This window comes from Oreochromis aureus, linkage group 22, assembly GCF_013358895.1.
Source record: "Oreochromis aureus strain Israel breed Guangdong linkage group 22, ZZ_aureus, whole genome shotgun sequence".
Classification (NCBI taxonomy): Eukaryota; Metazoa; Chordata; class Actinopteri; order Cichliformes; family Cichlidae; genus Oreochromis; species Oreochromis aureus.
This window is the reverse complement of record NC_052962.1, coordinates 24,720,202-24,742,251: the sequence shown is the minus strand read 5'-3', so window position 1 is coordinate 24,742,251 and position 22,050 is coordinate 24,720,202. Positions and strand designations below refer to the sequence as shown.

The following is a 22,050-nucleotide window of genomic DNA, read 5'->3' as shown; positions in this document are numbered from 1 at the left end:
GGTCACGAGCTGTGGGTAGTAACCAAAAGAACGAGATCGCAAATACAAGCAGCGGAAATGGGCTTCCTCCGAAGGGTGGCTGGCCTCTTCCTTAGAGATAGGGTGAGAAGTTCGGCCATTCGGGAGGGGCTCAGAGTAGAGCCGCTGCTCCTCCACATCGAAAGGAGCCAGTTGAGGTGGTTCGGCATCTGACAAAGATGCCTCCTGGGCGCCTCCTGGGTGAGGTTTTCCGGGCATGTCCCACCGGGAGGAGGCCCTAGGGCAGACCCAGGACCAGCTGGAGAGATTATATCTCTCGGCTGCCCTGGGAACGCCTTGGTATCCCCAGGACAAGCTGGAGGAGGTGGCTGGGGAGAGGGAGGTCTGGGCTTCTCTGCTTGGGCTGCTGCCCCCGTGACCTGGCCCCGGATAAGCGGAAGGAAATGGATGGATGGATGGAGATAATTCAGGTTACTGAAGCAACCAGCTTATTTTTGTAGTTTTGGTTGATTTCTATGTTTCTTATGTATTTTAAAAAGTTTTCTCAACAAAAATGTTTGATTTATTTATATAAAATAATTTTAAGATGCACTTTAAGTGGTCTAACCATGAGAAATTATATAAAAAAAACTCGGAAGTAATTTTATTCTAAGGCAGAGGTGGAGGTTTCTTCTGCTAAGCCAGCATGGGTTAGACTAAATTTAACATCAACACTTTAATTTGTCTGATATAATAATTAAATGAAGCAACCAGCTTATTTATGTGGAAAAATATCTTAAATTACTGTGATTAAAGTTTACCAAACACAGTGTTAACTACAGGGAGGCAAAAAGAAAACGTCACCTAGCTTGTATTTAGGCTTAAAACAGACTGCACAGTCTACTGCTTGCACTATGAGCAACATCATGTATTTTATCACAGAGTAAATCATTATTACAGCTATTTTAGCTGATTTAAGGCTCCTTTGACAACGTATTTGAAGCTCTCATACAACAGAGTTAAGAAAAAACTGTAACAAATAAATGAATAAGTCGATAAGACAATAATATGGTAAAATTCATCATACTTTGGACAGACAGACATTTACACACATGTTTTTAGATTGTTGGAGAAATCCAGAGAACATGCAAACTCCACACCGAAAGGAATCAGCCAGCAGATTCAAACCCAGATCCCCTTTGGAGTGAGGTGATAGTGGTAACCACTGTACCAATGCGCCACCGCTTCTGAATGTGTATGTGTGTAAACACACATTAACAATGGTGAAGTGGTAAGTCGTGACAGTGAATCAGCAACCACAAATAGCAGGATTTTAAAGTAGTGAAGCAGGTAAACGTCACTCAGTCTTCGTTAATCTAATTTAAACCTGCGTCTTTCCATCTGTAACATACTGAAATGGTTATCCTGCAAAAGATTTAGCATATCACCTGCTGTTTCCTAAGAAATTATGTGTTACCCTCGTCATACTCAGCTCAGTTCTGGACAGGTTTGGGATGGCCTACTTTGCTAAGGCCAAGTCTACTCGTTGCCTTTGTTTCTAAATCCGGAAAATTACATCATTACTTGGCACAATTTCCCCAACCACATCTTTACTGGCCAGCAGAGGTCTCTAGTGTTCTGCAGAAATATAGACATCGACTACAAACCTGCTGTGGATGTAAATCATTGACTTGCAGCCTGCATGCTGTTGATTCAGGTAACAATTAGGTTGAAATACAACCTATTTTTACTGTTTATGCTTTGATAAGTTGTTTCCACATCTGCCCATTGCTTTTCCATCTTGACATTTGTAAGTAATAACATTTTAATTAATCCATAAAGAAGTTATTATGACAGTATTGCTGCTGTCAGTGCCTTTGTAAGTTAGCTTACAAGAATTTAGCTAAGAAGCAAATCATAGAGTTCTCAAAGGAAATTAGAGTCACAAAACATGGGCAGTAATAAAACCCGAAGCTCATAACAGTGCAGGTTGTTTGTGTGCGTAGTTTGCATGCAGTATGTGTGTGTGTTTTCCTGTTGCCCATGGAAGAGGAAATTAAAGTGGTGAGCAATGACAAGGCAGAAGAGAAGTAAGGTGTCCTCTGCTTTGATTTCAGTGAAACAAGCTTCAGGGGAACCATTGTCCTCACTCCATCACATTTAGACTTTTGACACAGTCATCCTTTTGGCTTAGAAGCAAAAATCTTATCATACTGAGTTTCCAGCCTGAAGTCCCTCTGACAAACACAAGTGTCAAGTTAGACCACTAATTGGGGTCCTTCTGCTTCTGTTCAAATGAGGGATAATTGAGCCCACAGAGAGCCTTAGTGACAGTTTTGCTTAAGGTCTGCCGCTGCTGTCTGGTATCTTTGTCTGCCTTTTATGCTTTAGGTCCTCCAGGGTGATCTAATAATGAAAAAATATGTATGTCTTCAAACTGTAGGGTTCATTAGTGTAATGGCTTTAACTCTGACATTTAACTCTGGCAAACACTTGACGACTAAAATAGATTATAATGAAATTTGATAAGCAAAAAAGTCTTTGAAGTGTCTTTTTTTCTCTATTACCTTTCTATTTTGAATAATTTTTCATGGAAATTAGGGATTTTTTTATATGATGTGCAAATTGTTTAACTTCATGATGGAGAAAATGAATTCACAGCTGCAGCTTGCTTTTTCAGTACTGTCTGACTAAAGTGGTGCCGGCGTTTTTCGATATGTGGAATCTTGTTGAAATGCTCAAAAGCACTGCTGCCAGCCAGATACTTTCCAGGTGGTATTACATGGTGGATCAAAATCTGATGGTATTTTTTCTGTAATTTTATATTTGTATCAATCTTTCAGGTCCTGTCCATGTGAAATATTTGTGAATCCCTTGAGTACGGTCTTGAAGCCAAAGGGCCCAACTTTCACTCTGTAGGAAAACTCCATTTCTGTTTTGTGTGGCAATTTTCACACAAGTTTCACTACAGCCCGGAGAGTTGCTGGCCAGTGTTAGTCACTGGCCAGTCAGTAAGTCAGTCACTTCCGTTTACAAAAATATGCTAACGAACAAAGCAATCATATGGAATTTTTCTGCCAACTGACTGGGGAATACACATTTTTCCCTAGTGACAGGTGGTTGCCAGGGGATCACTGAACAGTTTGTAAGTCAATTTTGCAATTATTATAATACTGTTTTTTTCCTTGCAATTGTTGGTTGCCAGATGGTTGGGGAGCAGTCTATAGGTGCTTTATTTACTTGACTCTACATTTCACCATTTGGTCACACATCCAAAATGGCGGACTTGTTAATGTCACATGATTAGTGGTCATGTGTCTGCAAACCTGTTTGTTTTCTTGATGGGGGTTTTAACCAGTGGAGTTGCCCCCTGCTGGCCGTTAGAAATAATGCTGGTTTGTGGCATTTACTTATGCACCCTTGTAACTGAAGAGACTTCCTTAAACCTGCAGTAGATTCAGTTTTCATAGACAAAAGCTATATCTATCTTTTATATGCCCTCTACTGCATTAACAGCAATGAATTAACAATGAAATTAGTTGCGATAAAGTTATCAGAAGGTTATTTCATCAATTTCACTTAAAATATGTTATGTATGGACCTGGATTTTTGATATTACGAAGGTCATATCTGATACATTTGTGTTAATTTCCTGGTCTTAATTGTCTTCATTCTTGTACAAGTAGGTATTAAAAAGAATCATACAGCATCATTAATATTCAGCATCATGCAGCCTTATTTCTAAGCCTCCTAATGAATATGCATGGCTTCATCTTACACCTGAAAGAGGCAGTAGGGAGAGAGGTACAGTCAAGTATTCGGTCAAAGGCAGAGATTCAATGAAATCCCTCTCCTTTGCTTTTAGCTTCTCTTTCCTGTTTCTGTCTGACTTACACACACAAATACACACACAGTCCAATAAACATAGTCAGCTGACCTTGTCAGCATACAGGGTCAATAGCTCCCCTCTAGTCCATTAAGTAGTTAGTGGCGAGGTTGTGAATAATGCAGGCTGTTGTGCAAACATACGCAATCTTTTGGCAAGCTGAGCACTGCTGCATGCCACTTATACAGGCTGTACTCAGTTATACATCTCACTCACAAATTAAATAAAGAGAAAAACGTTTTGACTCAACATGACATGATGTCATAATTTTAAGATTACGGTAGAGTAAAACCAAAGTAAGAGCTGTCAGAAACAATAAAGTTTATTTACATATCAGATAAGAGAGACATTTTATTGAGCCATCTTGGTGGGTAGCAAAGTTTGCACTAAGCAGATAAAATGCTTCATAAACAAACTGGCTCAAAATTATCTCAGTTCTCATGGTTGCCAGAAACAATTAGATGATGTAAAATGCTAATCTAATCCATCTTTTCATTGAACATGCAGTGTCAGCTGAGCAAACGAAGGTTACTGTGTCTCTCTATTTCTATGTTATTACATGGCTTTGATTTGAACTCCGAGTCTGCTGGGAGCAAAATGCTGAGGGACATGCAGGTTATGAGTGTGAAGAGGTGCACAAAGTGATTGGCAGTGTAGCATTATGTAGATGTACCAGGAACAAGGACAGCCAAGCTCACAGATCTAAATAATAATACCATCACTGATGAAATACATCAGCTATTCAAATTCTGACAGCCAGCACTAAATTGAGCCCTGTTATTCAGGAGTTTTCCCTGTAACCTTTCAAAATGTGCACAGACTGAGCAACAATCTTTTTGTTTTTTACATCTACAAATAAAACCCTCCTTTTGCCACTTGCTACAGGTACCTTTCAGATGTCTGGATCAGAAAAAAATAATTGTAGGCCATGGTTCAGAGTTCAAACATCTCTAAAGTTCTGAAACAAGAACTCCAGAAACAAAAAGCTGGCAGCACAACATGTGTTTCTTTTACATTAAAGAGGTAGTTTTATATTTTGAAAAGCATGCGTATGCACTTCACTGATAATACCTGGATACATGTATGGTGCACATATACTTAAAAATTAAAGGAACAATATTTTAATCCGAGTATAGCATCATCTATTATCCTTCTAAAGCCTAACAAGTCAGTAGCGAACAAGGGTGTTTCCCAACACTTTTTAAAACATCTATAACTCCTATAACTGCTGAACCATTTGCTCAATTGAAGTAATTCCAACACTTCTAGAAAACAGCGACTCTACACTTTACAGTGATATTAGTGTTATTACTATAATCCCATGCACGGTGTCACATCAGCTGCATGAAGATGAAGGTTGGCTGAGAGAAGAGGGAGTTAGTGAGAGAGATGGAGCTCTCCGGAAAACAGATAGTTTATTGGACATTTGGGTTATGTTTAACATGTTTTTTCATTGTTTTGTTGTTGGTGTTTGTTGTTGTTTTTTTCTGTAAAAACCCGATAATCACTGAAAAGGACAGAGTTGATGTTTTCAGAAACCATTGGAATTTTTCGATCAAGCTAATGGTTCAAGAGTTATGGTGGTTTGACTTTTGTTTTAATAATTTAAATTCCTAGGTTATTAATTTAGTCAGGTATATACCAGACAGGACTTTTGACAGTTTGACCTAGTTTGAAGTTAAGGAAATTATCAACAGGTACACTAGAGTGGGAAAAGCCCTGAAACACGATTGGTTTGGCAAGTGGCACTGGCAATTTTTCCATCTGTGTCATATCTCAAACAAATCAAATCAAATCACTTTTATTGTCACATCACATGTGCTGGTACACTGGTACAGCACATGTGAGTGAAATTACTTCACAAGCAACAGTGGTAGGCAAAATACAGAAACATAAGATACAAGCCAAATATAGGAACAGGAATGTGACAATTATAAGAATAAATATAAGTAAAAACATAAGAATGTATGCACATTACTAAATATATATATATACCAAATAATATATATACATATGTATATTTACATATATATATATACATATGTATATACACATATGTGTGTGTGCATGTATCTACATATATATAAAATGAAATATAGAGAGGTCAGCAGTATGAATATTGTGCAAAAGAAATGGCAATATGTACAATATGGAATGCATAAATGTCGAAGTGTCTATGAAGTGTTCAGCAGTCTGGTGGCCAGATGGAACAGTGTTGGGGAGTAACGGAATACATGTACCGCCGTTACATATTTAAAATACAAAATATGAGTAACTGTATTCCGTTACAGTTACCGTTTATAAAGGTGGTATTCAGAATACAGTTACTTTGTTGAAATAAAGGGATTACACCGTGGTCTTTTCCTGTTTCATATGTTAGGCTATACCCTCTCTGTTTTTGGTAATTCCATGCCGGTGGAAACTCAAACAAAACACGCATTAAGAGGCTCTAATGCCTGGGTCTCAATCTCACGGCCCATGTCACCTCTACTTGCGGCCCACATAATGACGTGACAAAATATTTTTTTAATTATTGTTCAAAAAATTATTTAATATAAAGGCAATAGGCAGAGTATTACAGGCATAGCCCTAAAGAATGTAGCCTCATGGGCAGTGTAGCCCAGTTGTAAGTAAGCTATTAAGACTTGACTGTACACTGTGTTCGTGTTTTCCTCCGAAACAATAAGTTCCGTTGGAGCGGCCTTTCAATGCCCCTCTCTGTCTCTCGCTAGCAAAGTTGACCCAGATAGCAAAGGAAAGCTAGTTACGAGCCCTACACGGAACCCGACGTATTAGCCAGAGATGCCTTTACTACGGTTCGGAGGCGCGGACCTGTTTTATATATGCGCGGAATAGTTTTCTATACAAGATCGCTGCAAAAAGTGCAGCCTTACCTAATGTCCACCCTACTGTTAGTCATTTTATATTAAGATTTAGAAATTTAGTTGGTATTGGTATGGCGAGTATCCTTCAGTAATAGTAATAAATCACACAGCAATAGTATATTCATGTAAAAAGCTTGATAATATATTAAGTAATCCAAAGTATTAAGAATATGTTACTCTCATTGAGTAACGTAACGAAATACGTTACAAAATACATTTTGGGGCATGTATTCTGTAATCTGTAGCGGAATACATTTTAAAAGTAACTTTCCCAACACTGTGATGGAAAAGGCTGTCCCTCAGTGTGCTGGTTCAGGATGGGATGCTGCAGTATCTCCTGCCTGATGGAAGTAGATGAACAATTTATGGTCATTGATTATCCTCCCCTCTTTCCTCAGGCACTTCTTCTTGGAGATGTCCTAGAGGGAGGGAAACTCACCTCCAATTATCCATTCAGAACACCGCACAACTTTCTGGAGAGCTTTGCGATTGATGGCGGTGCTGTTGGCATACCAGTTGGTGATGCATCCAGCAATGTCATAGCGGTAGAAGATCCTGTTTATGCGGGGGCTCATGCCGAAAGACTTCAATCTCCTGAGAAAGAAGAGGTGCTGCTGCGCCTTCTTCAACGTATTGTTAGTGTAAACAGACAATTGGGAATTGGGATGAAATTCTCTGACCCACTGTCAGACCCTACGCTGGTGCAATGGCTCCTGGCTTTCTTCCTGCTGCCCGGCCTCATCCGACAAGAGTATGCAGGCAGTTTGCGTGGGAACTGATACCGCTGGGCGACACTCCCACCCCCAACCCTATATTGGCCTACTTGACCAAACTTCAATACAACACCCCTGGGACATTTAGCTTTGGTCCATCTGACACCGCCAGGTTGGAACTCAGACTGTCCAGGAGCTCAGCGATGCCCTGGTCCAGATCTGGGGAGAAGATTCCCCGGGAGACATTCAGTCGTCTCAACCGGAGCATGCCCCGTGGTGTGGCATGCATACAAGGACATAAGAGCTTGAATGGATGATAGAAAAACTTGAAAGTAGTCTGTGCTTTCTTTGCTTCCTCTTGAAATCCTAGTCAACCTCCCCCAGAAATAAGAACGTGTGTCCATCTCAAAGGCTTGCTTCTGAAGAAGCCCAGCTAGCTCAGTCGGGAGAGCATGAGACTCTTAATCTCAGGGTCGTGGGTTCGAGCCCCACGTTGGGCGAGGGGACTTTTGTGCAACTGCCCGCAAGAGAGAAAATAAGTGCGTATAGAGAACAGCAAATGCCATGTTGCGCAAAGGAAGATGAAAGTATGGTAACAGAAACCAAAGTTACACTGTCGTGTCTTCACAAGTCCATTTGCCACCATTTCATTTGATGATTCTTGACGAAATTTCAAGAGAGCTTAGCAAAAAAGCAACACTCTAGGTTTACCTGCATCCCTACCCTCACCTACAGTCACAAACTGTGGGTAGTGAATGAAAGCATGAGCTCACAGATATAAGCGGCGGCAATCAGTTTTCTCCGTCGGGTGGCAGTGCTCGGCCTCGGAGATTGGATGACAAGCTTAGTATTTCAGGAGGAACTCAGATTACAGCTGCAAGTCCTCCACATCGAAAGGAGCCTGCTGAGGTGGTTCGGACAATTGAACATCCAGGATGACTTTGAAGAGGTGGTCGGTCAACTCGTCAGGATGGCCGAGTGGTCTAAGGCGCCAGACTCAAGGATGGGCTCCTTCCAGACAAAAGGGACTTCTGGTCTCCAAATGGAGGCGTGGGTTCAAATCCCACTCCTGACATCTGCTTCCCTTATTTAAAAATCTGTTTTCAAGAACTTCGTGAAGCTTTGTGTGCTAAACTCAACAAACTGCGGGTTGTTGAGGTAGCTGTAGGCTTGCTGTGAAATGAGCTTTGCAGGTTACAGGAACTTTTGTAGTGAAGAGCTTTCATTAACATGACAGAGCTCTGCTTTCTAAGTGGACGCCTGAATTGAAATCCCGCTTGTATCTGGCATTTGTCATGGAATACCAGAACTGCCACCTCCACCACTGGCACCCTGTGCTTTTCACAGAGGACAGCAGGTTTACCCTGAGAACATATAACAGATGTGAAAGCTTCCCGAGAAGTCGTGGGGAACTTTATGCTCAATGTAACATCCTTGATTATGAGCGCTTTGCTGGTGGGTCAGTGATGGTCTGGAGAGGCACATGCACTGAGGTATGCACAGGCCTCTACAGGCAAGGCAACGGCACAATGAGTGCCATTAGGTATGGGGATGAAATTCTCTGACCCCTGTCAGACCCTACGCTGGTGCAATGGCTCCTGGCTTTCTTTCTGCTGCCCGGCCTCATCCGACAAGAGTATGCAGGCAGTTTGCGTGGGAACTGATACCGTTGGCGACACTCCCACCCCCAACCCTATATTGGCCTACTTGACCAAACTTCAATACAACAACCCTGGGACATTTAGCTTTGGTCCATCTGACACCGCCAGGTTGGAACTCAGACTGTCCAGGAGCTCAGCGATGCCCTGGTCCAGATCTGGGAGAAGATTCCCGGGAGACATTCAGTCGTCTCAACCGGAGCATGCCCGTGGTGTGGCATGCATACAAGGACATAAGAGCTTGAATGGATGATAGAAAAACTTGAAAGTAGTCTGTGCTTTCTTTGCTTCCTCTTGAAATCCTAGTCAACCTCCCCAGAAATAAGAACGTGTGTCCATCTCAAAGACTTGCTTCTGAAGAAGCCCAGCTAGCTCAGTCGGGAGAGCATGAGACTCTTAATCTCAGGGTCGTGGGTTCGAGCCCCACGTTGGGCGAGGGACTTTTGTGCAACTGCCCGCAAGAGAGAAAATAAGTGCGTGCGTAGAGAACAGCAAATGCCATGTTGCGCAAAGGAAGATGAAAGTATGGTAACAGAAACCAAAGTTACACTGTCGTGTCTTCACAAGTCCACTTTGCCACCATTTCATTTGATGATTCTGGACGAAATTTCAAGAGAGCTGAGCAAAAAGCAACACTCTAGGTTTACCTGCATCCCTACCCTCACCTACAGTCACAAACTGTGGGTAGTGAATGAAAGCATGAGCTCACAGATATAAGCGGCGGAATCAGTTTTCTCCGTCGGGTGGCAGTGCTCGGCCTCGGAGATTGGATGACAAGCTTAGTATTTCAGGAGGAACTCAGATTACAGCTGCAAGTCCTCCACATCGAAAGCAGCCTGCTGAGGTGGTTCGGACAATTGAACATCCAGGATGACTTTGAAGAGGTGGTCGGTCAACTCGTCAGGATGGCCGAGTGGTCTAAGGCGCCAGACTCAAGGATGGGCTCCTTCCAGACAAAAGGGACTTCTGGTCTCCAAATGGAGGCGTGGGTTCAAATCCCACTCCTGACATCTGCTTTCCTTATTTAAAAATCTGTTTTCAAGAACTTCGTGAAGCTTTGTGTGTTAAACTCAACAAACTGCGGGTTGTTGAGGTAGCTGTAGGCTTGCTGTGAAATGAGCTTTGCAGGTTACAGGAACTTTTGTAGTGAAGAGCTTTCATTAACATGACAGAGCTCTGCTTTCTAAGTGGAAGCCTGAATTGAAATCCCGCTTGTATCTGGTATTTGTCATGGAATACCAGAACTGCCACCTCCACCACTGGCACCCTGTGCTTTTCACAGAGGACAGCAGGTTTACCCTGAGAACATATAACAGATGTGAAAGCTTCCCGAGTCGTCGGGGAACTTTATGCTCAATGTAACATCCTTGATTATGAAGCGCTTTGGTGGTGGGTCAGTGATGGTCTGGAGAGGCACATGCACTGAGGTATGCACAGGCCTCTACAGGCAAGGCAACGGCACAATGAGTGCCATTAGGTATGGGGATGAAATTCTCTGACCCCTGTCAGACCCTACGCTGGTGCAATGGCTCCTGGCTTTCTTTCTGCTGCCCGGCCTCATCCGACAAGAGTATGCAGGCAGTTTGCGTGGGAACTGATACCGTTGGCCGACACTCCCACCCCCAACCCTATATTGGCCTACTTGACCAAACTTCAATACAACAACCCTGGGACATTTAGCTTTGGTCCATCTGACACCGCCAGGTTGGAACTCAGACTGTCCAGGAGCTCAGCGATGCCCTGGTCCAGATCTGGGAGAAGATTCCCGGGAGACATTCAGTCGTCTCAACCGGAGCATGCCCGTGGTGTGGCATGCATACAAGGACATAAGAGCTTGAATGGATGATAGAAAAACTTGAAAGTAGTCTGTGCTTTCTGCTTCCTCTTGAAATCCTAGTCAACCTCCCCAGAAATAAGAACGTGTGTCCATCTCAAAGACTTGCTTCTGAAGAAGCCCAGCTAGCTCAGTCGGGAGAGCATGAGACTCTTAATCTCAGGGTCGTGGGTTCGAGCCCCACGTTGGGCGAGGGACTTTTGTGCAACTGCCCGCAAGAGAGAAAATATAAGTGCGTATAGAGAACAGCAAATGCCGTGTTGCGCAAAGGAAGATGAAAGTATGGTAACAGAAACCAAAGTTACACTGTCGTGTCTTCACAAGTCCACTTTGCCACCATTTCATTTGATGATTCTGGACGAAATTTCAAGAGAGCTGAGCAAAAAGCAACACTCTAGGTTTACCTGCATCCCTACCCTCACCTACAGTCACAAACTGTGGGTAGTGAATGAAAGCATGAGCTCACAGATATAAGCAGCGGCAATCAGTTTTCTCCGTCGGGGTGGCAGTGCTCGGCCTCGGAGATTGGATGACAAGCTTAGTATTTCAGGAGGAACTCAGATTACAGCTGCAAGTCCTCCACATCGAAAGCAGCCTGCTGAGGTGGTTCGGACAATTGAACATCCAGGATGACTTTGAAGAGGTGGTCGGTCAACTCGTCAGGATGGCCGAGTGGTCTAAGGCGCCAGACTCAAGGATGGGCTCCTTCCAGACAAAAGGGACTTCTGGTCTCCAAATGGAGGCGTGGGTTCAAATCCCACTCCTGACATCTGCTTTCCTTATTTAAAAATCTGTTTTCAAGAACTTCGTGAACCTTTGTGTGTTAAACTCAACAAACTGCGGGTTGTTGAGGTAGCTGTAGGCTTGCTGTGAAATGAGCTTTGCAGGTTACAGGAACTTTTGTAGTGAAGAGCTTTCATTAACATGACAGAGCTCTGCTTTCTAAGTGGACGCCTGAATTGAAATCCCGCTTGTATCTGGCATTTGTCATGGAATACCAGAACTGCCACCTCCACCACTGGCACCCTGTGCTTTTCACAGAGGACAGCAGGTTTACCCTGAGAACATATAACAGATGTGAAAGCTTCCCGAGAAGTCGTGGGGAACTTTATGCTCAATGTAACATCCTTGATTATGAGCGCTTTGGTGGTGGGTCAGTGATGGTCTGGAGAGGCACATGCACTGAGGTATGCACAGGCCTCTACAGGCAAGGCAACGGCACAATGAGTGCCATTAGGTATGGGGATGAAATTCTCTGACCCCCTGTCAGACCCTACGCTGGTGCAATGGCTCCTGGCTTTCTTTCTGCTGCCCGGCCTCATCCGACAAGAGTATGCAGGCAGTTTGCGTGGGAACTGATACCGTTGGCCGACACTCCCCACCCCCCAACCCTATATTGGCCTACTTGACCAAACTTCAATACAACAACCCTGGGACATTTAGCTTTGGTCCATCTGACACCGCCAGGTTGGAACTCAGACTGTCCAGGAGCTCAGCGATGCCCTGGTCCAGATCTGGGGAGAAGATTCCCCGGGAGACATTCAGTCGTCTCAACCGGAGCATGCCCGTGGTGTGGCATGCATACAAGGACATAAGAGCTTGAATGGATGATAGAAAACTTGAAAGTAGTCTGTGCTTTCTTTGCTTCCTCTTGAAATCCTAGTCAACCTCCCCAGAAATAAGAACGTGTGTCCATCTCAAAGACTTGCTTCTGAAGAAGCCCAGCTAGCTCAGTCGGGAGAGCATGAGACTCTTAATCTCAGGGTCGTGGGTTCGAGCCCCACGCTTGGGTGAGGGACTTTTGTGCAACTGCCTGCAAGAGAGAAAATAAGTGCGTATAGAGAACAGCAAATGCCGTGTTGCGCAAAGGAAGATGAAAGTATGGTAACAGAAACCAAAGTTACACTGTCGTGTCTTCACAAGTCCACTTTGCCACCATTTCATTTGATGATTCTGGACGAAATTTCAAGAGAGCTGAGCAAAAAAGCAACACTCTAGGTTTACCTGCATCCCTACCCTCACCTACAGTCACAAACTGTGGGTAGTGAATGAAAGCATGAGCTCACAGATATAAGCGGCGGCAATCAGTTTTCTCCGTCGGGTGGCAGTGCTCGGCCTCGGAGATTGGATGACAAGCTTAGTATTTCAGGAGGAACTCAGATTACAGCTGCAAGTCCTCCACATCGAAAGCAGCCTGCTGAGGTGGTTCGGACAATTGAACATCCAGGATGACTTTGAAGAGGTGGTCGGTCAACTCGTCAGGATGGCCGAGTGGTCTAAGGCGCCAGACTCAAGGATGGGCTCCTTCCAGACAAAAGGGACTTCTGGTCTCCAAATGGAGGCGTGGGTTCAAATCCCACTCCTGACATCTGCCTCCCTTATTTAAAAATCTGTTTTCAAGAACTTCGTGAAGCTTTGTGTGCTAAACTCAACAAACTGTGCGTTGTTGAGGTAGCTGTAGGCTTGCTGTGAAATGAGCTTTGCAGGTTACAGGAACTTTTGTAGTGAAGAGCTTTCATTAACATGACAGAGCTCTGCTTTCTAAGTGGACGCCTGAATTGAAATCCCGCTTGTATCTGGCGTTTGTCATGGAATACCAGAACTGCCACCTCCACCACTGGCACCCTGTGCTTTTCACAGAGGACAGCAGGTTTACCCTGAGAACATATAACAGATGTGAAAGCTTCCCGAGAAGTCGTGGGGAACTTTATGCTCAATGTAACATCCTTGATTATGAGCGCTTTGCTGGTGGGTCAGTGATGGTCTGGAGAGGCACATGCACTGAGGTATGCACAGGCCTCTACAGGCAAGGCAACGGCACAATGAGTGCCATTAGGTATGGGGATGAAATTCTCTGACCCACTGTCAGACCCTACGCTGGTGCAATGGCTCCTGGCTTTCTTCCTGCTGCCCGGCCTCATCCGACAAGAGTATGCAGGCAGTTTGCGTGGGAACTGATACCGCTGGCCGACACTCCCACCCCCAACCCTATATTGGCCTACTTGACCCAAATTCAATACAACACCCCTGGGACATTTAGCTTTGGTCCATCTGACACCGCCAGGTTGGAACTCAGACTGTCCAGGAGCTCAGCGATGCCCTGGTCCAGATCTGGGAGAAGATTCCCGGGAGACATTCAGTCGTCTCAACCGAGCATGCCCCGTGGTGTGGCATGCATACAAGGACATAAGAGCTTGAATGGATGATAGAAAAACTTGAAAGTAGTCTGTGCTTTTTTGCTTCCTCTTGAAATCCTAGTCAACCTCCCCAGAAATAAGAACGTGTGTCCATCTCAAAGACTTGCTTCTGAAGAAGCCCAGCTAGCTCAGTCGGGAGAGCATGAGACTCTTAATCTCAGGGTCGGGGGTTCGAGCCCCACGTTGGGCGAGGGGACTTTGTGCAACTGCCTGCAAGAGAGAAAATAAGTGCGTATAGAGAACAGCAAATGCCGTGTTGCGCAAAGGAAGATGAAAGTATGGTAACAGAAACCAAAGTTACACTGTCGTGTCTTCACAAGTCCACTTTGCCACCATTTCATTTGATGATTCTGGACGAAATTTCAAGAGAGCTGAGCAAAAAGCAACACTCTAGGTTTACCTGCATCCCTACCCTCACCTACAGTCACAAACTGTGGGTAGTGAATGAAAGCATGAGCTCACAGATATAAGCGGCGGCAATCAGTTTTCTCCGTCGGGTGGCAGTGCTCGGCCTCGGAGATTGGATGACAAGCTTAGTATTTCAGGAGGAACTCAGATTACAGCTGCAAGTCCTCCACATCGAAAGCAGCCTGCTGAGGTGGTTCGGACAATTGAACATCCAGGATGACTTTGAAGAGGTGGTCGGTCAACTCGTCAGGATGGCCGAGTGGTCTAAGGCGCCAGACTCAAGGATGGGCTCCTTCCAGACAAAAGGGACTTCTGGTCTCCAAATGGGGCGTGGGTTCAAATCCCACCCTGACATCTGCTTTCCTTATTTAAAAATCTGTTTTCAAGAACTTCGTGAACCTTTGTGTGTTAAACTCAACAAACTGCGGGTTGTTGAGGTAGCTGTAGGCTTGCTGTGAAATGAGCTTTGCAGGTTACAGGAACTTTTGTAGTGAAGAGCTTTCATTAACATGACAGAGCTCTGCTTTCTAAGTGGAAGCCTGAATTGAAATCCCGCTTGTATCTGGCATTTGTCATGGAATACCAGAACTGCCACCTCCACCACTGGCACCCTGTGCTTTTCACAGAGGACAGCAGGTTTACCCTGAGAACATATAACAGATGTGAAAGCTTCCCGAGAAGTCGTGGGGAACTTTATGCTCAATGTAACATCCTTGATTATGAGCGCTTTGCTGGTGGGTCAGTGATGGTCTGGAGAGGCACATGCACTGAGGTATGCACAGGCCTCTACAGGCAAGGCAACGGCACAATGAGTGCCATTAGGTATGGGGATGAAATTCTCTGACCCACTGTCAGACCCTACGCTGGTGCAATGGCTCCTGGCTTTCTTTCTGCTGCCCGGCCTCATCCGACAAGAGTATGCAGGCAGTTTGCGTGGGAACTTGATACCGTTGGCCGACACTCCCACCCCCAACCCTATATTGGCCTACTTGACCAAATTCAATACAACAACCCTGGGACATTTAGCTTTGGTCCATCTGACACCGCCAGGTTGGAACTCAGACTGTCCAGGAGCTCAGCGATGCCCTGGTCCAGATCTGGGAGAAGATTCCCGGGAGACATTCAGTCGTCTCAACCGAGCATGCCCGTGGTGTGGCATGCATACAAGGACATAAGAGCTTGAATGGATGATAGAAAAACTTGAAAGTAGTCTGTGCTTTTTTGCTTCCTCTTGAAATCCTAGTCAACCTCCCCAGAAATAAGAACGTGTGTCCATCTCAAAGACTTGCTTCTGAAGAAGCCCAGCTAGCTCAGTCGGGAGAGCATGAGACTCTTAATCTCAGGGTCGTGGGTTCGAGCCCCACGCTGGGCGAGGGACTTTTGTGCAACTGCCCGCAAGAGAGAAAATAAGTGCGTATAGAGAACAGCAAATGCCGTGTTGCGCAAAGGAAGATGAAAGTATGGTAACAGAAACCAAAGTTACACTGTCGTGTCTTCACAAGTCCACTTTGCCACCATTTCATTTGATGATTCTGGACGAAATTTCAAGAGAGCTGAGCAAAAAGCAACACTCTAGGTTTACCTGCATCCCTACCCTCACCTACAGTCACAAACTGTGGGTAGTGAATGAAAGCATGAGCTCACAGATATAAGCGGCGGCAATCAGTTTTCTCCGTCGGGTGGCAGTGCTCGGCCTCGGAGATTGGATGACAAGCTTAGTATTTCAGGAGGAACTCAGATTACAGCTGCAAGTCCTCCACATCGAAAGCAGCCTGCTGAGGTGGTTCGGACAATTGAACATCCAGGATGACTTTGAAGAGGTGGTCGGTCAACTCGTCAGGATGGCCGAGTGGTCTAAGGCGCCAGACTCAAGGATGGGCTCCTTCCAGACAAAAGGGACTTCTGGTCTCCAAATGGAGGCGTGGGTTCAAATCCCACTCCTGACATCTGCTTTCCTTATTTAAAAATCTGTTTTCAAGAACTTCGTGAAGCTTTGGTGTTAAACTCAACAAACTGCGGGTTGTTGAGGTAGCTGTAGGCTTGCTGTGAAATGAGCTTTGCAGGTTACAGGAACTTTTGTAGTGAAGAGCTTTCATTAACATGACAGAGCTCTGCTTTCTAAGTGGAAGCCTGAATTGAAATCCCGCTTGTATCTGGTATTTGTCATGGAATACCAGAACTGCCACCTCCACCACTGGCACCCTGTGCTTTTCACAGAGGACAGCAGGTTTACCCTGAGAACATATAACAGATGTGAAAGCTTCCCGAGAGTCGTGGGAACTTTATGCTCAATGTAACATCCTTGATTATGAGCGCTTTGCTGGTGGGTCAGTGATGGTCTGGAGAGGCACATGCACTGAGGTATGCACAGGCCTCTACAGGCAAGGCAACGGCACAATGAGTGCCATTAGGTATGGGGATGAAATTCTCTGACCCACTGTCAGACCCTACGCTGGTGCAATGGCTCCTGGCTTTCTTCCTGCTGCCCGGCCTCATCCGACAAGAGTATGCAGGCAGTTTGCGTGGGAACTGATACCGTTGGCCGACACTCCCACCCCCAACCCTATATTGGCCTACTTGACCCAAACTTCAATACAACAACCCTGGGACATTTAGCTTTGGTCCATCTGACACCGCCAGGTTGGAACTCAGACTGTCCAGGAGCTCAGCGATGCCCTGGTCCAGATCTGGGAGAAGATTCCCGGGAGACATTCAGTCGTCTCAACCGGAGCATGCCCGTGGTGTGGCATGCATACAAGGACATAAGAGCTTGAATGGATGATAGAAAACTTGAAAGTAGTCTGTGCTTTCTTTGCTTCCTCTTGAAATCCTAGTCAACCTCCCCAGAAATAAGAACGTGTGTCCATCTCAAAGACTTGCTTCTGAAGAAGCCCAGCTAGCTCAGTCGGGAGAGCATGAGACTCTTAATCTCAGGGTCGTGGGTTCAAGCCCCACGTTGGGCGAGGGACTTTTGTGCAACTGCCCGCAAGAGAGAAAATAAGTGCGTATAGAGAACAGCAAATGCCGTGTTGCGCAAAGGAAGATGAAAGTATGGTAACAGAAACCAAAGTTACACTGTCGTGTCTTCACAAGTCCACTTTGCCACCATTTCATTTGATGATTCTGGACGAAATTTCAAGAGAGCTGAGCAAAAAGCAACACTCTAGGTTTACCTGCATCCCTACCCTCACCTACAGTCACAAACTGTGGGTAGTGAATGAAAGCATGAGCTCACAGATATAAGCGGCGGCAATCAGTTTTCTCCGTCGGGTGGCAGTGCTCGCCTCGGAGATTGGATGACAAGCTTAGTATTTCAGGAGGAACTCAGATTACAGCTGCAAGTCCTCCACATCGAAAGCAGCCTGCTGAGGTGGTTCGGACAATTGAACATCCAGGATGACTTTGAAGAGGTGGTCGGTCAACTCGTCAGGATGGCCGAGTGGTCTAAGGCGCCAGACTCAAGGATGGGCTCCTTCCAGACAAAAGGGACTTCTGGTCTCCAAATGGAGGCGTGGGTTCAAATCCCACCCTGACATCTGCTTTCCTTATTTAAAAATCTGTTTTCAAGAACTTCGTGAACCTTTGTGTGTTAAACTCAACAAACTGCGGGTTGTTGAGGTAGCTGTAGGCTTGCTGTGAAATGAGCTTTGCAGGTTACAGGAACTTTTGTAGTGAAGAGCTTTCATTAACATGACAGAGCTCTGCTTTCTAAGTGGACGCCTGAATTGAAATCCCGCTTGTATCTGGCATTTGTCATGGAATACCAGAACTGCCACCTCCACCACTGGCACCCTGTGCTTTTCACAGAGGACAGCAGGTTTACCCTGAGAACATATAACAGATGTGAAAGCTTCCCGAGAAGTCGTGGGGAACTTTATGCTCAATGTAACATCCTTGATTATGAGCGCTTTGCTGGTGGGTCAGTGATGGTCTGGAGAGGCACATGCACTGAGGTATGCACAGGCCTCTACAGGCAAGGCAACGGCACAATGAGTGCCATTAGGTATGGGGATGAAATTCTCTGACCCACTGTCAGACCCTACGCTGGTGCAATGGCTCCTGGCTTTCTTCCTGCTGCCCGGCCTCATCCGACAAGAGTATGCAGGCAGTTTGCGTGGGAACTGATACCGTTGGCCGACACTCCCCACCCCAACCCTATATTGGCCTACTTGACCAAACTTCAATACAACACCCTGGGACATTTAGCTTTGGTCCATCTGACACCGCCAGGTTGGAACTCAGACTGTCCAGGAGCTCAGCGATGCCCTGGTCCAGATCTGGGAGAAGATTCCCGGGAGACATTCAGTCGTCTCAACCGGAGCATGCCCCGTGGTGTGGCATGCATACAAGGACATAAGAGCTTGAATGGATGATAGAAAAACTTGAAAGTAGTCTGTGCTTTCTTTGCTTCCTCTTGAAATCCTAGTCAACCTCCCCCAGAAATAAGAACGTGTGTCCATCTCAAAGACTTGCTTCTGAAGAAGCCCAGCTAGCTCAGTCGGGAGAGCATGAGACTCTTAATCTCAGGGTCGTGGGTTCGAGCCCCACGTTGGGCGAGGGGACTTTTGTGCAACTGCCCGCAAGAGAGAAAATAAGTGCGTATAGAGAACAGCAAATGCCGTGTTGTTAGCAAAGGAAGATGAAAGTATGGTAACAGAAACCAAAGTTACACTGTCGTGTCTTCACAAGTCCACTTTGCCACCATTTCATTTGATGATTCTGGACGAAATTTCAAGAGAGCTGAGCAAAAAAGCAACACTCTAGGTTTACCTGCATCCCTACCCTCACCTACAGTCACAAACTGTGGGTAGTGAATGAAAGCATGAGCTCACAGATATAAGCGGCGGCAATCAGTTTTCTCCGTCGGGTGGCAGTGCTCGGCCTCGGAGATTGGATGACAAGCTTAGTATTTCAGGAGGAACTCAGATTACAGCTGCAAGTCCTCCACATCGAAAGCAGCCTGCTGAGGTGGTTCGGACAATTGAACATCCAGGATGACTTTGAAGAGGTGGTCGGTCAACTCGTCAGGATGGCCGAGTGGTCTAAGGCGCCAGACTCAAGGATGGGCTCCTTCCAGACAAAAGGGACTTCTGGTCTCCAAATGGAGGCGTGGGTTCAAATCCCACTCCTGACATCTGCTTTCCTTATTTAAAAATCTGTTTTCAAGAACTTCGTGAACCTTTGTGTGTTAAACTCAACAAACTGCGGGTTGTTGAGGTAGCTGTAGGCTTGCTGTGAAATGAGCTTTGCAGGTTACAGGAACTTTTGTAGTGAAGAGCTTTCATTAACATGACAGAGCTCTGCTTTCTAAGTGGACGCCTGAATTGAAATCCCGCTTGTATCTGGCATTTGTCATGGAATACCAGAACTGCCACCTCCACCACTGGCACCCTGTGCTTTTCACAGAGGACAGCAGGTTTACCCTGAGAACATATAACAGATGTGAAAGCTTCCCGAGAAGTCGTGGGGAACTTTATGCTCAATGTAACATCCTTGATTATGAGCGCTTTGCTGGTGGGTCAGTGATGGTCTGGAGAGGCACATGCACTGAGGTATGCACAGGCCTCTACAGGCAAGGCAACGGCACAATGAGTGCCATTAGGTATGGGGATGAAATTCTCTGACCCACTGTCAGACCCTACGCTGGTGCAATGGCTCCTGGCTTTCTTCCTGCTGCCCGGCCTCATCCGACAAGAGTATGCAGGCAGTTTGCGTGGGAACTGATACCGTTGGCCGACACTCCCCACCCCCCAACCCTATATTGGCCTACTTGACCCAAATTCAATACAACACCCCTGGGACATTTAGCTTTGGTCCATCTGACACCGCCAGGTTGGAACTCAGACTGTCCAGGAGCTCAGCGATGCCCTGGTCCAGATCTGGGAGAAGATTCCCGGAGACATTCAGTCGTCTCAACCGGAGCATGCCCGTGGTGTGGCATGCATACAAGGACATAAGAGCTTGAATGGATGATAGAAAAACTTGAAAGTAGTCTGTGCTTTCTTTGCTTCCTCTTGAAATCCTAGTCAACCTCCCCCAGAAATAAGAACGTGTGTCCATCTCAAAGACTTGCTTCTGAAGAAGCCCAGCTAGCTCAGTCGGGAGAGTATGAGACTCTTAATCTCAGGGTCGTGGGTTCGAGCCCCACGTTGGGCGAGGGGACTTTTGTGCAACTGCCCGCAAGAGAGAAAATAAGTGCGTATCGAGAACAGCAAATGCCGTGTTGCGCAAAGGAAGATGAAAGTATGGTAACAGAAACCAAAGTTACACTGTCGTGTCTTCACAAGTCCATTTGCCACCATTTCATTTGATGATTCTTGACGAAATTTCAAGAGAGCTGAGCAAAAAAGCAACACTCTAGGTTTACCTGCATCCCTACCCTCACCTACAGTCACAAACTGTGGGTAGTGAATGAAAGCATGAGCTCACAGATATAAGCGGCGGCAATCAGTTTTCTCCGTCGGGTGGCAGTGCTCGGCCTCGGAGATTGGATGACAAGCTTAGTATTTCAGGAGGAACTCAGATTACAGCTGCAAGTCCTCCACATCGAAAGCAGCCTGCTGAGGTGGTTCGGACAATTGAACATCCAGGATGACTTTGAAGAGGTGGTCGGTCAACTCGTCAGGATGGCCGAGTGGTCTAAGGCGCCAGACTCAAGGATGGGCTCCTTCCAGACAAAAGGGACTTCTGGTCTCCAAATGGAGGCGTGGGTTCAAATCCCACTCCTGACATCTGCTTCCCTTATTTAAAAATCTGTTTTCAAGAACTTCGTGAACCTTTGTGTGCTAAACTCAACAAACTGTGCGTTGTTGAGGTAGCTGTAGGCTTGCTGTGAAATGAGCTTTGCAGGTTACAGGAACTTTTGTAGTGAAGAGCTTTCATTAACATGACAGAGCTCTGCTTTCTAAGTGGACGCCTGAATTGAAATCCCGCTTGTATCTGGCATTTGTCATGGAATACCAGAACTGCCACCTCCACCACTGGCACCCTGTGCTTTTCACAGAGGACAGCAGGTTTACCCTGAGAACATATAACAGATGTGAAAGCTTCCCGAGAAGTCGTGGGAACTTTATGCTCAATGTAACATCCTTGATTATGAGCGCTTTGCTGGTGGGTCAGTGATGGTCTGGAGAGGCACATGCACTGAGGTATGCACAGGCCTCTACAGGCAAGGCAACGGCACAATGAGTGCCATTAGGTATGGGGATGAAATTCTCTGACCCACTGTCAGACCCTACGCTGGTGCAATGGCTCCTGGCTTTCTTCCTGCTGCCCGGCCTCATCCGACAAGAGTATGCAGGCAGTTTGCGTGGGAACTGATACCGTTGGCCGACACTCCCCACCCCCCAACCCTATATTGGCCTACTTGACCCAAATTCAATACAACACCCCTGGGACATTTAGCTTTGGTCCATCTGACACCGCCAGGTTGGAACTCAGACTGTCCAGGAGCTCAGCGATGCCCTGGTCCAGATCTGGGGAGAAGATTCCCCGGGAGACATTCAGTCGTC

General features: G+C 45.8%; 18 non-coding genes across 18 annotated transcripts; all 18 read left to right on the top strand.

Moving 5' to 3' along the window:
• The first annotated feature begins 7,869 nt into the window (after nucleotides 1-7,869).
• On the top strand, nucleotides 7,870-7,942 carry trnak-cuu. The gene has a single exon. It is a non-coding gene; the product is annotated as a tRNA-Lys (tRNA).
• A 464-nt stretch (nucleotides 7,943-8,406) lies between these two features.
• Nucleotides 8,407-8,517, top strand: trnal-caa. Its single transcript has 2 exons — nucleotides 8,407-8,444; nucleotides 8,472-8,517. It is a non-coding gene; the product is annotated as a tRNA-Leu (tRNA).
• Nucleotides 8,518-9,462: 945 nt separating this feature from the next.
• On the top strand, nucleotides 9,463-9,535 carry trnak-cuu. The gene has a single exon. It is a non-coding gene; the product is annotated as a tRNA-Lys (tRNA).
• A 464-nt stretch (nucleotides 9,536-9,999) lies between these two features.
• trnal-caa lies at nucleotides 10,000-10,110 on the top strand. The gene is made up of 2 exons: nucleotides 10,000-10,037; nucleotides 10,065-10,110. It is a non-coding gene; the product is annotated as a tRNA-Leu (tRNA).
• A 943-nt stretch (nucleotides 10,111-11,053) lies between these two features.
• On the top strand, nucleotides 11,054-11,126 carry trnak-cuu. Its single transcript has one exon. It is a non-coding gene; the product is annotated as a tRNA-Lys (tRNA).
• A 466-nt stretch (nucleotides 11,127-11,592) lies between these two features.
• Nucleotides 11,593-11,703, top strand: trnal-caa. Its single transcript has 2 exons — nucleotides 11,593-11,630; nucleotides 11,658-11,703. It is a non-coding gene; the product is annotated as a tRNA-Leu (tRNA).
• A 950-nt stretch (nucleotides 11,704-12,653) lies between these two features.
• On the top strand, nucleotides 12,654-12,727 carry trnak-cuu. Its single transcript has one exon. It is a non-coding gene; the product is annotated as a tRNA-Lys (tRNA).
• A 464-nt stretch (nucleotides 12,728-13,191) lies between these two features.
• Nucleotides 13,192-13,302, top strand: trnal-caa. The gene is made up of 2 exons: nucleotides 13,192-13,229; nucleotides 13,257-13,302. It is a non-coding gene; the product is annotated as a tRNA-Leu (tRNA).
• A 946-nt stretch (nucleotides 13,303-14,248) lies between these two features.
• Nucleotides 14,249-14,321, top strand: trnak-cuu. Its single transcript has one exon. It is a non-coding gene; the product is annotated as a tRNA-Lys (tRNA).
• Nucleotides 14,322-14,784: 463 nt separating this feature from the next.
• trnal-caa lies at nucleotides 14,785-14,893 on the top strand. Its single transcript has 2 exons — nucleotides 14,785-14,822; nucleotides 14,850-14,893. It is a non-coding gene; the product is annotated as a tRNA-Leu (tRNA).
• Nucleotides 14,894-15,838: 945 nt separating this feature from the next.
• Nucleotides 15,839-15,911, top strand: trnak-cuu. The gene has a single exon. It is a non-coding gene; the product is annotated as a tRNA-Lys (tRNA).
• A 463-nt stretch (nucleotides 15,912-16,374) lies between these two features.
• trnal-caa lies at nucleotides 16,375-16,485 on the top strand. Its single transcript has 2 exons — nucleotides 16,375-16,412; nucleotides 16,440-16,485. It is a non-coding gene; the product is annotated as a tRNA-Leu (tRNA).
• Nucleotides 16,486-17,429: 944 nt separating this feature from the next.
• trnak-cuu lies at nucleotides 17,430-17,502 on the top strand. Its single transcript has one exon. It is a non-coding gene; the product is annotated as a tRNA-Lys (tRNA).
• A 462-nt stretch (nucleotides 17,503-17,964) lies between these two features.
• Nucleotides 17,965-18,074, top strand: trnal-caa. Its single transcript has 2 exons — nucleotides 17,965-18,002; nucleotides 18,030-18,074. It is a non-coding gene; the product is annotated as a tRNA-Leu (tRNA).
• A 948-nt stretch (nucleotides 18,075-19,022) lies between these two features.
• Nucleotides 19,023-19,095, top strand: trnak-cuu. Its single transcript has one exon. It is a non-coding gene; the product is annotated as a tRNA-Lys (tRNA).
• Nucleotides 19,096-19,562: 467 nt separating this feature from the next.
• On the top strand, nucleotides 19,563-19,673 carry trnal-caa. The gene is made up of 2 exons: nucleotides 19,563-19,600; nucleotides 19,628-19,673. It is a non-coding gene; the product is annotated as a tRNA-Leu (tRNA).
• A 949-nt stretch (nucleotides 19,674-20,622) lies between these two features.
• On the top strand, nucleotides 20,623-20,695 carry trnak-cuu. The gene has a single exon. It is a non-coding gene; the product is annotated as a tRNA-Lys (tRNA).
• A 464-nt stretch (nucleotides 20,696-21,159) lies between these two features.
• trnal-caa lies at nucleotides 21,160-21,270 on the top strand. Its single transcript has 2 exons — nucleotides 21,160-21,197; nucleotides 21,225-21,270. It is a non-coding gene; the product is annotated as a tRNA-Leu (tRNA).
• The last annotated feature ends 780 nt before the right edge of the window (nucleotides 21,271-22,050 follow it).